The sequence below is a fragment of the Pseudorca crassidens genome, chromosome 1 (genome assembly GCF_039906515.1).
Source record: "Pseudorca crassidens isolate mPseCra1 chromosome 1, mPseCra1.hap1, whole genome shotgun sequence".
NCBI classification, from domain to species: Eukaryota; Metazoa; Chordata; class Mammalia; order Artiodactyla; family Delphinidae; genus Pseudorca; species Pseudorca crassidens.
In genome coordinates this window covers 93,703,209-93,722,764 of record NC_090296.1, presented here as the reverse complement: position 1 = coordinate 93,722,764, position 19,556 = coordinate 93,703,209, and the positions used below count along the sequence as shown (strand labels likewise).

The window sequence follows — 19,556 nt, the reverse complement described above, 5'->3', positions numbered from 1 at the left end:
CTATGCAGGGATGCATATAGATGGGGCAGATCAGCGGAGCACACTAAATGGGAATCTTGACAAGATCGTAAGTGTCACCAAATGAAAACTTCAGGAACCCAAGTAAATTTATACAAGGTCTTCAGTTGTAAAGAACTAATTACAATTTGAATAAAGAGCTGCATTAATACATTTAAGAGATTACAACATTTTTTGATACAGCCACTATGGAAAACAGTATGGCGGTTCCTCAGAAAACTAAAAATAGAATTACCGTATGATCCAGCAATCCCACTCCTGGGAATATACCCGGTCAAAACTATAATACAAAAAGAAACATACACCCCTATGTTCATAGTAGCACTATTCACAAGAGCCAAAACATGGAAACAACCTAAATGTCCATTGACAGATGAATGGATAAAGATGTGGTAACATATATACAACGGAATACTCAGCCATAAAAAAGAACAAAGTGATGCCATTTGCAGCAACATGAATGCAACTACAGATTATCATACTAAGTGAACTAAGTCAGAAAGAGAAAGACAAATACCATATGATATCACTTATATGTGGAATCTAAAATATGGCACAAAGGAACCTATCAACAAAACAGAAACAGACTCACAGACATAGAGAACAGACTTGTGGTTGCCAAGGGGGAGTGGGGGAGAGAGAGGGATGGACTAGGAATTTGGGGCTGGTAGATGCAAACTATTATATTTTAAATGGATAACAACAAGGTCCTAATGTATAGCACAGGGAACTATATTCAATATCCTGTGATAAACCATAATGGAAAAGAATATAAAAAAAGAATGTATGTATGCGTAAAACTGAGTCACTCTGCTGTACAGCAGAGACTGGCACAACACTGTAAATCATCTATACTTCCAATTTAAAGAAAAGAGAGATTACAACTTTTTTTCTGTCACTTATTTCCACTACCTTAATGCTCTTCATTCTATCAGTTCACTATTATTAGACGAATGGACATCAATGAACATTGAATCCTAAAATGCTGAGTAAGGTACAACTTTAGGGGCGAAAAGGCTTCTGTTCACCTATGTGAAACTCCAAAAGCACCCCAATTTGCTTTGATTCTTGTCACATTTTATATTAAATATTAATACTTTCTCATTTCTTGATTAGGTATATAATTCATCAACAATGCACCACCAAAACAGCTAAGAGCATCCATTACAGAATATGATAGGGATCCCCTGGATTTCCTCATACTTATACAGACAACAGTATTGAGTGTCTTACCTTGTAAAAAACCATTGTTACATGTTAAAGACACGAAGGATACATAAGAAGTGGTCCCTGACCTTCCAGAATAAACAGTTTAACAAGAGAACATTCCCTACTCCCCCATGCTCACCACCTCCTCAACCCCTGCTTATCCCCCTAAAGCTGAGTGAAAAAGTTGACACGTGACACCATTTGTAAGAAGTTTTAAAACAAACTAAACTGAGCAATATATTGCTTAAGGATACAAATCAGATAAATTTATAAAGGTAGGAAATGGTAAATATAAAATTCTATTTCTGGAGAGGTAGAAGATACAATAAGGGAGGCACACACAAAGAGCTTCAGCGATATGTAAGGTTTTATTTCTCAAGTTGGGTGGTATGTTCACATATGCTCAGAGATGACTGTTTTGTTTTATGTATTTATTGAAGTATAACTGATGTACAACATTATATGTTGCAGGTGTACAATATAGTGATTCACAATTCACAAGTGATTCACAATTTTTAAAGGTTATATTCCATTTATTACAAAATATTGGCTATATTCCCTGTTGTACAATATATCCTTGTAGCTTATTTTACATATAATAGTTTGTACAGATGATCATTTTATTATCAGGCTTTTATAACATAAAATAATATGTAATATACTTAATGTATTTCATCAAAAAGTTTTAAAGAAAGCAATTATATAACAATGCAAATATGAATAAATTGTCTACAAATATGAAAAGAATACCCAGAGAGATGTAAAAGTTAGGAAGTTATGGTTGAAACAAGCAAACATAAAATATATATGTTTTTAAATACTCATTCAGAAAAAAACAGATCTGGAATATTTTAAGAGCCTAGTATATATAACCTCGTTGAGCACATCTTCCATACAGTGGTGTGAGTGGAAGCAAGAGTACAAGCATTAAGGAATAAAGAAATGGAAGCAGACTATAGATAACTTAAAAAAAAATTGGCAATGAAAAAGAAAATGATGGGATAGAGTGGTGCTTCAGGAACATGATTTCTACTGAAACATAAGCAACAGTTGAGAAATAATACTTTTGACTAAGGGAAAGCACAGTAAGGCCAAGAAACTAACTTTTCAGGAAGGTGCTTAAGGAAACTTGAGTCCTTACTGATGCCACAACAGACACCATGGTGGCAGAGGGCAGGGGATGTTGGAGCTTGGACTATTAAGGAGGGCTAAAGGACAGTAAGATAATAGTAACAAGAGTTATTCCTGACTTTTCTGCCCCCACCTAGCTCAGCTAGGATCTTAAGCTTACTCAACCACAATAAGCCAACATATGCTCCCCTGATATAGGCTAGCTCCTGAAATGTAATTTCCAAAAAGCCCAATGATTTTTTACTGGCAACACTAAATGTACTAAGATAAGGATTAATGCCAGAGTTAGGCAGAGTGACCTTGTACCAGTCTGACAGTATCTGTTTTTCCTACTCTATCCTTTACCTGCATCTTAAGTATTAGTGGTCTAACCACAGGACACATATTCAAAAAGTCAGGTAGAGTCTATTTTGTTGATTCATGACAATTAGGTTTCTTGGTTGGGAAAAGAAAGCTATTTATTTGAACCCTCTAAAATGAAGGTCTAGAATATGTCTCAGTCAAATCTTTTTCTCATCATTACCTTTAAAGCTTGGATCTTTACAAGACAAAAGAATATAAAAACTATATATGCTACCTAGGCAACTTAAAATAATAAATCATTAGCTATTTCAAAGTTAAATTCCATTCAAACATTCACAGGCATCCTACTGTACAGAAGACATTGTGCTCCCAGGAACTCAAAAATTAGATGTGATCCATTTCCTCATAAAGTTTAAAAAACTAATGTGAAAGAGAAAGTTGTAAGCAGTGTTAATACAACATGTATTATATCAAACTATAAAGAGTTACAAATAATGCACAATAAGAAAAATTAACAAGATCAAGTATGACTAGAGGGATCTTGTGAGGCATCATGGAAGAGATAGCATTTCTGTGAGTCTTGGTGAGAGAAGGCTTTTGATAGAGATGAGAAAGAGTTTGAGGAAAATGTCAAAAAAGTAAAGAACATCTTTAGGAACTAGCTAGTATACAGAATCAACAAGGATTTGCTAGGCAGTAAGGCCTGAAAAATAGTCTAGGAACAGATAAATGGAAGGCTGTGAATGTCACATTAAAGCATTTACTTTGTTTTCTAAAGGTAACAGAGAACCAGAGCAGGATTCTAAGAACAGAGTTATATGATCTAAACTAACAGTACAAGGTTAGGCTTTAAAAGACTGGAGATAAGGAAGACATTAGTTACCCATAATAATGATCCTAAGGAAAGATGATGAAGGTCAGAACTAGGGCAGTAGAGATGGAATGGAGGAGGCAGACAGATACTAGAGACACTGCAAAGGTAGAATGACAGGACTCCGATTGAGTGACAACCGATCAGACACACCAATGGAAACTACAGGGATAAGATTATGATACAACAAAGTTTTAATGAGGGTTTCCAGGAAAAAGATTGTGCTTTTTTAAAGTTACTTTTTCTGTCCTTATTTGATTTTTGAGAACAGCTGAAATAAAGAACTTGCTCTGATAATGTCATGAAAGGACCACAGTTGTTTCCATTTTCCTTCATTAAATTATACGTTATGCTGTCAAATAAGATGCCTGGTGTTAAAAATACTTCCAGCATTGCCTTAATTGCTATTTTAGCCTCTACAATCACATATACTTCTGCAGAAATCAAAGCACAAGGTAAAGGGTATTTTTCCCTAATCATATGAGAAAGCAAAGAATACATATCCAACTTAAATGTATGTAAACTTTAATGTATTAAATTTTTGATAAGTCATTCTGCTGCATTTTGCCATTAAAGAAATTTCAAAAGAGACTGGCATAAAATAACTTAAGGCCAGAATGACTGAATGGATTTACAATTTCCTTATTTTGGCTGCAACAGTAAAAACAAACCCACTGATACTTATACAGGAATGTTCAATAACTACAGAACTCAAATAATTTTAAAATCTATTTGTTTAGCTCTAGAACTAAATACAACATATAACCCACTAAAACTATGTTATACTTCAAAAAGGATTGTAAGTACAAAAAATAAAATAACTAAGTAATGTAAGAAAAAGTTCTCCTAAAAAAAAAAATTTAAGATGTGTAAACCTGATAAAGATTTAAGAACAACAGCTTAATCAAACAGCAATGCTCCAAAAATGAAATACAGGCAGTGCTGAAAACGAGCTGACAATAGGGAGAAAATGGAAGGCATATATACCCCTCTCTCTCTCTCTGACATTTTTCTGATCCTTCCAAAGAAAGGAGTAGAGATTGGATGACCTGAACCACAGAGTGATGACTAAAAAGCAAAAAAGTAAAGATTGAAGTTTGTTGTCATTCAAACTGGTCCTGATATCTTAACTAGGGCCTCACACCAACCACTGCCAAGGTTGCTGGCAACACTGAAAGGAAAGCAGTTTGTCCTTGTTGGCCATCCATCATCTCATCTCACCCCATCTCTGGCCTTCAGATAGCAACAGTATTCACTACATCATCTGACTATCTTAAATTTCATATAGTCCATTCTATACTCATTCTAGTTAAAATGCCACAGACAAGTAAGTACTGATGAAATAATCTGCTTTAAAGCAATCCTAAAGTTAAGGCTCAACCCTTTTAAGAATTCATCACTGCTAAAAAAAACCTCTAGTATTTTCTGAGTATCTACTATGAGTCTAGTGACAATAGCAGTGTTTTTTTAAAATCCCTTTAGAAGGTCACAATCACCATTAAAAAAACAAAAACAAAAAAAACCTGAAGAGAAAATATCAGAGCATGTCACACATAGTAAGGTTAAAACTGTTTCATGAAACTTTAGTTTTGGCTGTGTACCTGTGTAAGCACATATAGAACACTGGGTATAAATGTGAAATGTCTATAGGTTACAATTCAAAGTGTAAAACTCCTGCAGAGCAACGCTACTCAAGTGTGGTCCACAGACCAGTGCTGGTTGAGGAACTGTTGGTTACCAGCCTGTGATAAAATAAGCTTATAACAGAATGTAAACCTATTAAGCACACTAAATTTTTCATAGCAGCAAGACTTTCTTTACAAAGAAAGCAATGTACTGATTTATATTCTAGCACAAGCTGCAAGACTATAAGAGACTGGCTACTTTGAGTAACACTGCTCTAGGGAGATAGAGTATCACAGGGCTTCTGATCACAAATACCTTAGTTTATCAAGACCAAATTAATACTCATTAAATAATAAGCCAACAATTAATTCCTACACTGTACATTAATACGTGACTCCAGTCACTGGGAAGTCAAAAGGAGGGAAAAATTCACGGTAACTTGAGGCGAGGGGAGAGCTTCTTCCAGCCCAGAGTGTACTCTTTTGTACTGATCCCTCGTCCTGCAAAAACCAACTTAAGTTCCACCTCTTCCATCCTTGATGGTCCCAGTTCTTGGAGTTTCTTTCTTTTTTTAAAATATATAAATTTATTTATTTTATTTTTGGCTGCATTGGGTCTTCGTTGCTGCGCGCGGGCTTTCTCTAGTTGCGGCAAGCGGGGGCTACTCTTGGTTGCGGTGCAAGGGCTTCTTATTGCGGTGACTACTCTTGTTGCGGAGCACGGGCTCTAGGCGTGCAGGCTTCAGTAGTTGTGGCTCGCGGGCTCTAGAACGCAGGCTCAGTAGTTCTGGCGCACAGGCTTAGTTGCTCCACGGCATGTGGGATCTTCCCGGACCAGGGCTCAAACCCGTGTCCCCTGCGTTGGCAGGCAGGTTCTTAACCACTGAGCCACCAGGGAAGCCGTGGAGTTTATTTCTTGATCTAAATCCTATACTATCAATATTTGTTATCTATAGCATTCCTTTAGTACAGAATTTGGATCAAATGACAATTATGACTAGGCTTTAAGATACTCATACCTCATAAGCATGCAGTTTCATGATGCTGTGATAGAGACAGAAACCGGCCCTAAGGATAGGAGTTAGCTATGAATAGAGTGAGAAAGGAGGGCATGCCAGAAGAGGAAATCAACACGAACAAAGACACAAAATGAGAAATCAGTATGGGAAGGTAATAAGAAAAATAAAGAATGCTATAGGGATTATTAGGAAATAATCAAATAAGATCAAGGGATTATACTAACATGTCTTTATAAGTCATAACTCTAACATGCTAGATCTCTAACATCTACCTTAGTAGTCCTTATAGTCAACCCTTAATAACTGTTGCCTAACAATAATAAATTCTATTAGGTAAGGAAATGGAATTACATGATGGAGGACTTTTGAAGCCACCCAAAAATGTTTATATTTAATTCAGCAGGCAATAAGAAGCCAGATCTTGAAGGGAAAATGGTATCTCTGGGCAGGTCAAAGTGGGGATATGCAAGACAGATTTGAAGGAAACAGGAACAAGGGAATGATACTTTAGAAAAGAATAACTAGCAGGCCATGGCAAAAAAGAACACAGAAAGGTAGAAATGTGCTTTGACTGAAACAGTATTTTCTCTCTTGAGTATACACACACACACATACACACACACACTTTCAACCCTGAGAAATGTGAAGAATGGTAGTGCTGTTAACAAAAATAAAAAGTTTAAAAAACTGATCAGTTTACAGCAGCATTTCTCAAATTGGGCACTACTCACATGCTGGACTGAATAATTCTTTGTTGTGGGGTTGCCCTACACATTGTAGGATGTGTAGCAGCATCCCTGGCCTCTACCCACTAGATGCCAGTAGTATCCACCCTTCTCCAGTTGTGACAACCAAAACTGTTTCCAGACATTGCCAAATGTCCCCTGGGCGGGGGGGTCAAAATTACCCCCAAATAAGAACCACTGATTTACAAAAAAATTTGAACATGTTGAGTGTATGCAAAAGGAATAACATCTAAAGAAGGATGCCTTGATAGAGATGTAAATACGTAATCAGACATCAGGTTTACAGAAAGACCAGATATTAAATCAACTATTAAGGCGTTAATGTTACTTCGATAATCCTCAGTGTTTTGGGAGACAACAAAGTATTGACATTGAAATAATATGCTATCTAGGATATAGTTTAAATAATTCTATTCTCTTCACTTTTATGTATATTTTTAAACTTTTGTAATAGTTTTAAAAACATAAACATCATTTACACTAGTAACTAAAATCAGGAGAATGAATCACTAAGGAAATGAGATCTTGTTTCTCTACAGCTGACAAGATACCTGAAGGGCTCAGAACTTGGGGGGTGGGGGTGGTTCCTAAAGGAGGAAAGAAACACAGAATGAAGGAAAACCAGGAAAGTGCAATATCATGGAAACCAAAGAAAAAGAGAAGTCCAAAGTTACAAAGTTCTTACAATGCTAAAAAGAAAAACAGAGTAAAATAACTAGCCCTAGTTCTGAAGAGTGATTAAAAACCAGCTTCAATGTGGTAAACATTTAGAATACCTACATCTGTTCAAAGTGTAGCACTGGGGGCTGTAGGGGATACAAAGAATATACCTCCTAACGGAGTTTCTACCTCTTAGGATGAAAGATGAGTACACAGTGGTAATACAAAGCAAAGTACCATATTACAGGCACTAACGTACCATGCCCAAATATTTTGGTTTTATTAAGGACCATTCCCAGAAAAAACACGAGGATAACTGTTTTACACAATAGGTGTCTATCTACCTATATAACCTTGATCCATTTCTTATCTCCTCTTCCTCTTTATCTCTTTAATTTTTTTTTTTAGCAGATGCAAAATTGATGAGCTGGGAACCCAACTGTACTTAGTAAGTACCAAAAAAAAAGCTATGGTTCTCAACCCTAGCTGTATATTAGAATCACCTACAGAACTTTAAAAAAATATTGATGCCCAGGACCCATTCCTAAATGGTTCAATCAGAATCTCTGAGTGTGAGACTTGCACATAGGTATTTCTATAAAGCTCCTCAGGTGAATTCTAGCGTGCAATCAAGACAGGGAACCATAGGCATAAAGAATGGATATAAGCATGTTACTAGAAGCAATAAAACACTATGAAGATGACAGTTAATTTTCAGCTGAAATCAACAGTTTTTTAAGGTAGAATTTTATTTTTTTAAATTTATTTATTTATTTTTAACATCTTTATTGGATTATAATTACCTTGCAATGCTAGCTAGTGCTAGTTTCTGCTGTATAACAAAGTGAATCAGTTATATGTATACATATATCCCCATATCCCCTCCCTCTTGCCCCTCCCTCTCACCCTCCCTATCCCACTCCTGTAGGTGGTCACAAAGCACTGAGCTGATCTCCCAGTGCTATGCAGCTGCTTCCCACTAGTTATCTATTTTACATGAAATCAACATCTTAAGTTATATAACGCCCAACCTACCAAAATTATGAGAAATCATTTAAATTTTTAATATTTTGTAATTAAGAAATTAAAAACCCCAGGATTCCTACACCCACAGCTTTTCAATTTGTTTTGAAATTGGTATTATAATGCATAATAATTTCATTTTACTACATTACAAAGACATCAGGTCAAATGTTATATGATATTACACGTATAATCTAAAATGATACAAATGAACTTATTTACAAAACAGAAATAGACTCACAGACACAGAAAACAAATTTATGGTTACCAAAAGGAAAGGGGGTACGGAGGGATAAATTTGGAATCTGGGGTTAACAGATACACCCTACTACATATAAAATGGATAAACAATGAGGACAACAAGGACCTATGGTATAGCACAGGGAACTATATTCTACATCTTGTAATATCCTATAATGCCAAAGAATCTGAAAAAGTATATATATATATATATGACTGAATCACTTTACTGTACTCCTGAAACATTGTAAATCAACTATACTTCAATTTAAAAAACAAGAAAGACATGCAGGTTCACATCACTGTTGGTACATTTCAGAGAATTTAGTATTATGAAAGACTAAACTGTAATGTGTTAGAAGAGGCAACTTTTAGCTATCTCAACACTAACTTTATTCACTGTACATGAGTACTGTGTTACTTGAATTAGTATGGTTATAAATGTTATTACAAATAAGTTTAACATAACAGTTCATCATTTACTAATAAATTTTATATTATAAAAGTATTATAAAAGTCTTAGTCTCATTTTCCACTTATTATCATACAACTCTGGGCAAATTCCTTAAATCCTCCACCACAACCACTGCCACTGCTCAGTTTATTATCATCTGCAAAATGGGAATAATTCATCTGCTTCTATAGAGTTTTCAAAGGTGTCAATGAAAAAATATATACAAAAAGTGCTCCGAAAATTATAACATGCCATGAAATGGCTAAAGAAATCAGAAGCGTAACTTATTCTGCATTTACTATTATATCCAAACATCAGTCAACAAAATTATGGTAGGCTAAAGATGGCCACAAGTTCTTTGGCATTCTCCTCTTCAAAAAGTCTATCATTTGGTTGGGGGAGGGCTCTGACTGCCCTAACCAATACAGAATGTTGGAAGTAACGCTGTGCCAACTTCTGGGTCCAGGCTTTTGAAAGACTTTAAGAGAAAGCTTCCACTTCCTGACCCTTCAAACACTTGTCTTGGAACTCAGCCTCCATGCTACGATCTGTCCAAGACACATGAAGAGGCTATGTTGTAGGCACTCCAGTTGAACTCCCAGCCAACATCAATTGCCATCCATGGGAATGAGCCGTCTCGGGTGTCCTGCCCAGCTGAGCTTTCAGATGACTCCAACGCTAGCTGGATATCTGACTACAAATACATGAAACCCTCACCGAGAACCAACGAGTTGAGTCCAGTCAGCCCACAGAAACATGAGATAATGAATTGTAGTTTTAAGCCACTTTGTTTTAGAGTGATCTGTTATATAGCAATAGGCAACTGGGACAATGACCAAGATTAAAACAAAAAAGACTCAATAATATCTAATTTTATAAACACTTCATATTTAATAGACACTTTTTTCCCTTTCATCTCTACAAAATAAGTACATTTTTATGTAGAAAATGTTCATAATAAAATATAATGCTAGACATTTTATGGGAAAAAAATCTGATGTACTGACTCTCTTACTTTACAAAAGCCATTTTGGTTCTTTCCCATTATGTTCATGCTAATAAACAAATGACCATAATGACTGACAAAGTTCAAGTAAATATATTAAAAATTAAATTCTAGAAAGACATCTTTAAAATATTTTTGTTTTTTCTCACGCATTGTTTTCTCAAAAACAATGCATACCTATGTGCAACTAATATAAATTTATATCATTAATGACAAGTTGTTGTTATTATAGAGTCCTTACCATCTAATTTAAAAGATGCACCTAATGTGTCACAAGAAAAGGAATACACATTTCAACATGTTAAAGACATAGCACAACCTATGGAACCTTTCTGACAGACTGGTCCAGTACTCTGGAATCACGAGAAACTATCTAAATCCATCATGAAAGACATTCAACAATGAATCTTAAACAGAATCTGCTGAAATGCAAAATCTGCTTACATAGCAAAGCCGCAGAGCAAGCCTAGAAGAGGAACACTTCCCCAACAAAAATCACCTGACATTTTTCATGGCTGCAGTAGAAAGTACATAGGATGCTTGCTGACGTAGAGAGAGTAAAATCCTTAGTTCGGCATCCCCTACAGCTGAAACCCTCAGGGCTCTTAACAAATATTAAATTCCTTAGACTCTGCAACACCTCTGTCTTCAGGTAAATATTTTGTTAGTGATTAGGGACTTGCTCCAAGGTCACAAAATGAACTGGAGGCAAGAAATAAACCGAGAAGTGTGGTCTGCAGCTTTAAGTACAAATTCAAGGTTCTGATAATTTCCGAGGTGAAATTAACTTGTCCCACAACTCTAGGAGAAAGGCCACGTTTTAGGAAAGACAAGCTTTTATTTGGGGAAGTCACAGTTTTAACTCTGATGCGCTCGCAGGTTCTTTAAACTCATACCTGGACTTCACTACAAGCAAGTTTGACTGGATCAGAGGAGGGATTGGAAAACACTCTGAGAGGCTGTATTAAGGTCTGGGAATGTAGGTCGACGGGCAGAAAATCTGAAAACGGAGGCAAGAGGAAAGAGGTCAAAGTCGGTCTGAGTGTCCAAGAAGGTGGAAGAATGGTCAAGGCCACCTTCTAAGACCGGAAAAACCGGAGCCCACACGGAATTCGCTGGGCAACCCTAGGTGGGTAGCGGGAAAGACTCGCGGTAGGTCCCTTCCTCCAAAAGCCGATTCTATGTTCGGGGTGGTCCCACCCCCTCCGAGGACACGGCTTGTCTCCCGGGTGACCAGCAGCTGGTGGAAGGAAAGGGGTTCACTGAGGACGGATTCCCGACGAACAAAGGCCAGGACCCAGTCCCGCACTCACCTTGGCGCCAGGCGCGCTAAAGCCGGCCTCCTCGCCAAAGGCCCATCTCCCACCAACCCGAAGAAAAATCTCTATCCCGACGGAAGTCAGCTCAGCTCATCCCTCTTTCCCAATTTGCACTGCGTTGCGACGCGTCGCGTCTCTGGCGTCACGCAGGGGCGGGGCTGCGCGGCGCGCGCGCGCGCGTGCCCTTGACTATTTGCTATTTCCCAGCCTCATCCTAGCCTGTGAGGGCTGCGCGGGAGGGCGAAGGAGGGCCGAGGAGGACGTTTTGGATGGACGGTCTGGGCAGTGTCCAGGCTACACTGAGCTGGGGCGAGCTTGTCCGCCTGTCCCCTGCACCCTGCATTTCTCGGGCTTAGTTCTGTCACCCTGGTGTTACTCGCATCCTGGGTCTTGCTGTGAAGGAAGCAGGGCTGCTCTTAACGCCTTAGCTAAGCCTCTTCCTCTTCAGGTTGGAGATTTAAAGGCAGACTAGAAAACGGATTTGAATCTCAAATTCTGATTAAAAGTTTAACGTTCTCCGAAGCCACGCCTCTGGTAAGAGAAGAATAGACACAGTTCTAAAGCACATTATATATACACATACACAGTTAAAAGCCCAATCTTACAGAAACAAAACGAGAGGTCTGAACTTTCTCGCGAGGTGATTCTTTGTAGGTGATTGAATGCTCCGATTATCTGTAAACATAAAGTTGCTTGGATGGAGTTGTGGGCCATGGTCACTAAGTCCCCAGGGACAGTCCAAGTGTCTCAGGGATGGAAAAGCTGGAAGGCGAGGTCTAGCAAATGCGTTAAGTGAAAGTGTGTGTCACATAGGTGTTCAGTAAACGTGTAATGAATAAATGAAAGGACCTAACCCAATAGTGTTTCACATACAGTGGTCTTTCCATTAATGGTAATTTCCTTTCCATCACAATGAAATACCTGCAAAAATACGGTAGCTCTTTATACCTATGCTATACACTATTTTCCCAAAGGATTTAAGACATATAATATGAAATATACTATACTACCTGAGACTACTAACTAGGAAGCCTTAGCAAATTTTTCATAACTAAGGGGAAAAATTGCATCCATCTTTCGAGGGTGGATCTTAAGAAAGTAAATTGGTTATTGGTTGTTTGCTTTTTTTTGTTTGTTTTTGGTCTGCTGAGCATCTTGATGAATTTGAGTATGCAAAGAAAAATCCAGAGTTTAGTTTGGGAGTAGGAACCAAACAAAGACAGAGGAAGAAAAGTTCTCTGAAGACAATCTTGGAGAGGGAGGATCCTAGGAATGTGAGGTGATAAAGAAAGATCGAAGCCCATAAGAATGAATCAACCAGTGAAAAGTCTCCTATGGTGGGATGGCAGAAAGGTTTTAATAAATAGGACTCTTTAACATTCACCTAAAGTTATTTTTGTTGCTCTAATGTAATTGCCCCAATCCCAATCCCATCCTCCCAGTAAGTGGAATTCCCCAACTTCCCTAAAGCACCAGTCAAGTTTGCTAAAACATAAGTCATTTGCGTGCATTTTTTGAAAACTAAGAAGTTCCCACATGTGGGTCGACAGGTGTGGGAGAGAAACCAGGCACAAGATGACAAGATGATTCCAAAACTGAACTGAGTTAGTGAAAGCAGGAAAAAACAAAACATTCCTGGGAAATTCACAGAAATCTGGGGACAGGCTCTGGACTTTTCAAAATTAGTGAAATGAGAGTTCTTAAGGAGCAGGGTTACCTAGATGAAACTATGCTTATTGAATGGAATTATAAACCCTAACACTTGTTCAAATTTGTACTGTAACAAACCAGGTGGCAGTATCTATGGTACCCAGGCCATCCAGCATAAGCAGTAGTCCAAAATGTATTGAACCTGATTCATCCTCCTTCCATTCAACAAGTATATGATGAATATGTATACTATGCCAGGGATTATTTTGGACTTGGGTTATAAAGTCCCTCCTCAACAGAGAGCTGACTTACATTCAGATGAGCGAGAAATATGATAAGCAAATACATACACACATGAGTTTGAACAACATGAGTTTGAACTGCCCAGGTCCACTTAAATGTGAATTTTTTTCGATAGTAAGTACTACAGTACTACACAATCTGACATTGATTGAATCTGTGGTTGCGGAACTGAACTGGCGGATCCGGAGGAACCTGGGATATGGATGGCCGACTCTAAGTTATACTGGAATCTTCAACTCTGCAGAGGCTTGGTGCCCCTGGTCCCTGTGTTGTTCAAAGATCAACTGTATACTATGTTAGGTGTTGTTAAGTGCTAAAAAGAAAAATAAAACAGGGTAAACGGCCAGCAAAGACAGTGGTATTTTTGGTGAAATAGGGAAGAGCTCTCTGACGAAGTGACATTTCCATAGAGCATTTAGTGAAAAGAGGGAGAGAGCCATGGATACCTGTGGGGGAAAAGCATCCAGGCAATGGGAGTAGCACAGGTGAAGGCAGTGAGGGAGGAAAAGGAGAGTGTGCTGGAGGGACAGCAAGGAGGACAGTATAGCTAGCATAAGGTGAATAAGTGGCATTGTGATAGAAGATGATCTCAAAGGGGTGGGGAGAGAATAGAGCACAGATTATATAGGCCTTGTAAGCCAATAAAACATGTTTATCCCAAAATAACACAAGAAGTGAATCACAAGTTAATATTTTATGAGAAAATTTAGCTTTCATATATATAATAAAATTTACAACATTATGTACAAATGTTCATCCCAATTATCTTTTAGCCAAAGCACAAGTGTCTTGTGGGGTTTTTTTATTAATCACTTATTCTTTTCTATTCATCTGGGTTTTATTTCCTAAAATCATAATGATCATCGCATTGGGCCAGTTGCATGGCCCATCAAACATTTTATCTCTAGGGAATGCATCACCAGAAAAGGGGTGGTAAGTCTTGGCTATTCTCCTGGATATCAACTTCAGAGTTTAGGCAGTCACCACTCTTTGCACTTCACTAAGACTCTACCAGATTGGTTTATCTTAAGTTGTAAAAAATTTGCTATATCACCACTTAAGGTGATTTGAGTTCTTTTTTTTTTAATGTGAAGTTATACTTCTATCTTTTTTTAAAAAAATTTATTTGGCTGCATCGGGTCTTAGTTGTGGCATGCGGGATCTTCCGTTGCAGCGCATGGGCCCTTAGTTATGGCACTCAAGCTCTCAAGAGTGCGGGCTCAGTAGTTGCAGTGCGTGGGCTTAGTTGCCCTGCAGCATGTGGGATGTTAGTCCCCTGACCAGGGATTGAACCTGCGTCCCTTGCATTGGAAGGCAGATTCTTAAGCACTGGACCACCAGGGAAGTCCCTATACTTCTATCTAATTGGCCTAAACTTAATAAAGTTTTAGAGATATATCCTCATTCTATGATTTCAGGGTTTAATGAACAACTATACTTACTTTTTTCAACCCTTAATGATTTTACAGATTTAGGTCTTCTTTCCTTTCTCCCTTTGATTTTCTATCTAAACTGAAAAGTTTTAATCTGGTTATTATGTTCTTCAGTGGTTCCCCATTGTAATGTTATCTTCTGGATCTTCCTGCTTCCATTAGATTTTCCTTGCAGAAAGATATTTCCTTGTAATACTCAGAATACAATATTACAAATGGTGATGCACATGGTTTTATCCCAAAAAGATAAAGTTTTCAGTTTGTTGATCCTATCACAGAATTTTCACCTACTTGACTGAGGTCATCAAAGAGTTACTTAAACTTCTTAAGAATTGTCTGCAGTTTTGTCATGCTAACTCTAACTGGCAGAAAGAGAATCCCATTCAATAACCATAGGAACTGTTGAGCTATCAGTGTATTGAATTGAGATCATAGAATCAACACACATGCTTAAGCCTTTTCTACATATTTACAAAAAAAAACTTATTAAGCTTTCGATATAACGACATTTTAATGAAGCACCTAATTTAAAGAAGATACTTTTTAAGTCAAAATTCCAAAAAAGTCTTTCTGTAATTTATTCCCATTTATACAACTCTTAACTATCTAAAGTGATGTAATGTCTATGGGAACAGGAGTACGATTTTTGATGTGGTATTTACGTCTTCCAAATTATAGGTAAATATATTAAATAATACATGCCCAGTGGTTCAAACTTCAGTATTATCAAGCAATATGTGGCTTGAATAAACACAACAACAATGCAGACCCAAAACAAAAATTTACAGACTCTGGGCTAGCCCAATGCTTGGGATGCCCCAGCTGCTAGCCAACACATGGAGAGTTGTGCCTGGGCGTGGCACAACTGGAATGCACTTTGGGAAATGTTCTGGGTGAGGGATCCCAACCCCCTGCCTCATCACATACTTCTAGAGGAGTGGAGAGGGAGCAGGGATCACCCAGCCAATTTGGAAAACTAAGCTTTTCTATTGAGGTTACAATTTTATCGGTTTAAAAAACAAGGTTTTTGAGACCAACCGCCTGTGAAGTTTTCCTTATCAATTCTAGTTTCTGCCTGAGCCTTTAGAGCCACCCTGCTGAGCTAGCTTGTTGCTAGGCTGCAGAAAGAGAATGAGAGCACCCAGGTTATCCAGCAGACAGACTAGTGTATCTTTACTCAAGTGTGCATAAGAACCAACCTCTGGTTTACATTTAGTAGAAAAGGAAAAGAAACAACAAATTTGCATTTAAAAATATCTGTGGTGATACTGATGCTGGCGGTCATGAATTCCCCCTGAAGAAATGACAAAACATTCTCTTTAATCTGAATTTACTTTTGTAATAGCTGTCTGTGAGAAATCGTATGGAAGATTTTTGAGATTTTAACTAGAGGATGAGATTCTTTATACATTACTGGGGAGTATATAAATAATCTTGTCTCTGCAATATTTTAAAATTCTAAATCCATCAGTATGTCATTCTATAATCTGCTAAGTGCAGAGGTACAATGCACAAGCCTTTTTTTTTTGCGGTATGCAGGCCTCCCACTGCTGTGGCCTCTCCTGCTGCGGAGCACAGGCTCCGGACGGACGCGCAGGCCCAGCGGCCATGGCTCACGGACCCAGCCGCTCCGCGGTATGCGGGATCCTCCCAGACCGGGGCACGAACCCATGTCCCCTGCATCGGCAGGTGGACTCTCAACCACTGCGCCACCAGGGAAGCCCTGCCCAAGCCATTTTTAATGGTCCTTTTTGTGGCTGAGATGTGTAAAAATAGGGTGCCATTCTGGTTGATGTTTCCTCCATGTCAGTTATTCTGCTAGAGTTTTATTACAAAGGTGTGAGTATATTGCATATATAGATATGTAGAAAGAGTAAGAACATGCATCCTCTCAGTGGGTCATATTAGTCTGTGAACTGGGTAAATATCTCAGTGATTATGCAGTACCTCTATAGAGAGGTGAGCATATTTCAGAATGTAATAGAGTGAGTGTCTCTGCCTGTCTTTGTATAATATATTCACAGGTAAAAATGGGATGACTGGATGAGCCTATTTACCAGTCTGTGTCTAGGAGTGTGATGATTTGGGATAAGGGAAAAATGCATAAGTAGATTTTTTTCCCCACTGCTTCATGATTGGACTGTATGGAAAAGATCAAATGATTTATACTTTTATGGATTTAAAAGTATAATTAAAGGATTATAACTAATGCCTGGTACATAATTGGCCCTCAATGAATATGCTACCTGACTGTGAAGGTGGCTGGCACCTAAGAGGAAAAATTGAGGAATGGTTCAATACCCTTTAATAGACTCCATCAGCAACCACCCCCCTTTGTTCTTTAATGGGATCAGTTAACATTTTTATCAGTATTTTGGTAAAGTGACATGTAAAAGCAACTTTAAGCCTGTCCTTCCAACAGTTCCAGTGCTCCCTCCTGTACACAAACTGTGGAACCACCAATGGCTCTCTGACTCACTGACATGTGTTGCCTTTGAAATAATCTTGCTTTCTTTCTGCAATTTGTTTTCCACAATTAATTTAGTTCTTCTATCTAGTAGTAGCAAGACAGACAGACAAGGTCATTTTTAATCCCTCCTCTGATTTATCATGGTATTTGAAATGCTACCATTAAAGATTCATTTCTTCATATGAAAATGGAGCATCTCTGAAAAAACCTTCCTTCCTAGTGTTAAACTAGTTTCCCATATCAGGCAGCCTTCTATTAAAGAGAGAATTAAACAGAGGACAGGTAAATTTTGATAGGATTTGGAAAGTGAAGATAAGAAGATGGGAGTATTGTGAGAACCAAGGTTTCATAGAAGGCTTTGGGCAGCTGAGAGGCAGCACAAAGAGATTTGAACATATGAACTCCTCCCTACCAAAGGAGAACACATGGGTGCACAACGGAAGTTACATGGGCTAAAGCTCCCCGCTTTTTTTGTTTATAAACAATTTATTCAGTTTATTGTACTTAAGTTCACAGCTAAATGCACAGAAACAAGCAAGGTATTCCTGGGTTAATACAGGATCCAGTGGGGTTACACGGCACTGAGGGTCAAGTCCAAGGAGAGAGCACTAAGGTTTCAGAGTCAGGCCAGGCCAGAGACCCTGAGCCAAGGGTGGGCGAATGTCCCGCTACGGACAGTTGCTTTCTTCTAACATCTGGGCATACTGCAAGGCATGTCTTCAACACTACATCATTTCATTGATTTCAGGGGAACAGATATTAAAGAAATGGAATGCATGTCCTCGTGCATCTCAGCTGTTGTTGCTTTGTAAGTCACATACTAGCATGTGAGCAACAATTTTATAATATTCCAGTAACAGTGGGCCACAGAGTGATAAAACCTGTATGTTTCTCCCTCAGTGCTTCCTTGCCAGTTTTTATTCCTACCTGAATTCCCACCCTCAAGCCATCTGCCTTGATATTCAATATCTCACATATATAACAGAGTTTTCTCAGGTGACAACAGCTATTTCCAAAGCAGCATCTTGTGCAGAAAAGTTTATGACATCAATAAAGTGTCTCTGGGACTTCCCTGGTGGCACAGTGGTTAAGAATCCGCCAGCCAATGCGGGGGACACGGGTTCGAGCCCTGGTCTGGGAAGATTCCACATGCTGCGGAGCAACTAAGACTGTGCGCCACCACTACTGAGCCTGCTCTCTAGAGCCAGCGAGCCACAACTACTGAGCCTGTGTGCCACAACTACTGAAGCCCGTGCGCCTAGAGCCTGTGCTCCGTAACAAGAGAAGCCACTGCAATGAGAAGACCCCGCACCGCAACGAAGAGTAGCCCCTGCTCGATGCAACTAGACAGAAGCCCGCGCGCAGCAACGAAGACCCAATTCAGCCAAAAATAAATAAATAAATTAAAAAAAAAAAGAAAGTGTCTCTAGTTAGCTATCCTCTGGGAAAAGAGTCATCCACCGCTGGCTAATGTCTAATTGAACGTATAATTTAGAAGGCAGATTTAGGAAGTGGAATATGGTTAAAAATAGGAAACAAACTCCAAAAAGCTATGTCTATGAGGGCCAGATAACAATGAATTCACGAATGGTCTCACTTGAACACTACAAAATTGTTGCTTACACAATTATTAGAAACATTAGACTCCACAGCTGATAACATACAAACTGTAGGTTAAAAATCTTTGTCTATAGGATGAGATGGTTGGAGTCTAGCTCAAACCTTCTCTAACCCCCATGAAAAATGCTGAGTTGGAAGGGAAGTCACACCACCTACAGCATTTCAAAGGCAAAAAAGACCTGTTAGGATATAAAAGGTGCACACACAATATTACACTTTTAATTTTAAAGGGCATCTTGAGTTCTATTTATCACTTTTCTAAGTTTATGTGTCAGGAACCGACTTAAGGACATTTTACTGGGATTTAACTTTTTGGCAAAATAGAAACTTTGTTTATAGCCATGTTTCTATAAAAATGTTTAAAAGGAGTTATTTCTAATTAAAATAATATTTTTCACAAGTGATACATAACAATAACAAGAAAGTAAACATCTTCATAACTAACATAAGAGTAGA

General features: G+C 38.3%; 1 protein-coding gene across 4 annotated transcripts in view; it reads right to left on the bottom strand.

The window, feature by feature from the left end:
- Positions 1–19,556, bottom strand: part of USP8 (ubiquitin specific peptidase 8) — a 98,101-nt gene that overhangs the window by 46,965 nt on the left and 31,580 nt on the right. Inside the window, exons 1-2 of one of the 4 annotated variants that reach the window (XM_067746650.1) lie at positions 11,619–11,769; positions 11,202–11,305 (exon numbers count right to left, since the gene is read on the bottom strand). The exons of 2 other annotated variants lie outside the window; for them this stretch is intronic. The gene's annotated coding sequence lies outside the window, so the exon portion shown is untranslated. Of the gene's footprint in view, positions 1–11,201; positions 11,306–11,618; positions 11,770–19,556 lie in introns of those variants that run through there. One more of the 4 variants, XM_067746658.1, reaches the window with a different exon arrangement.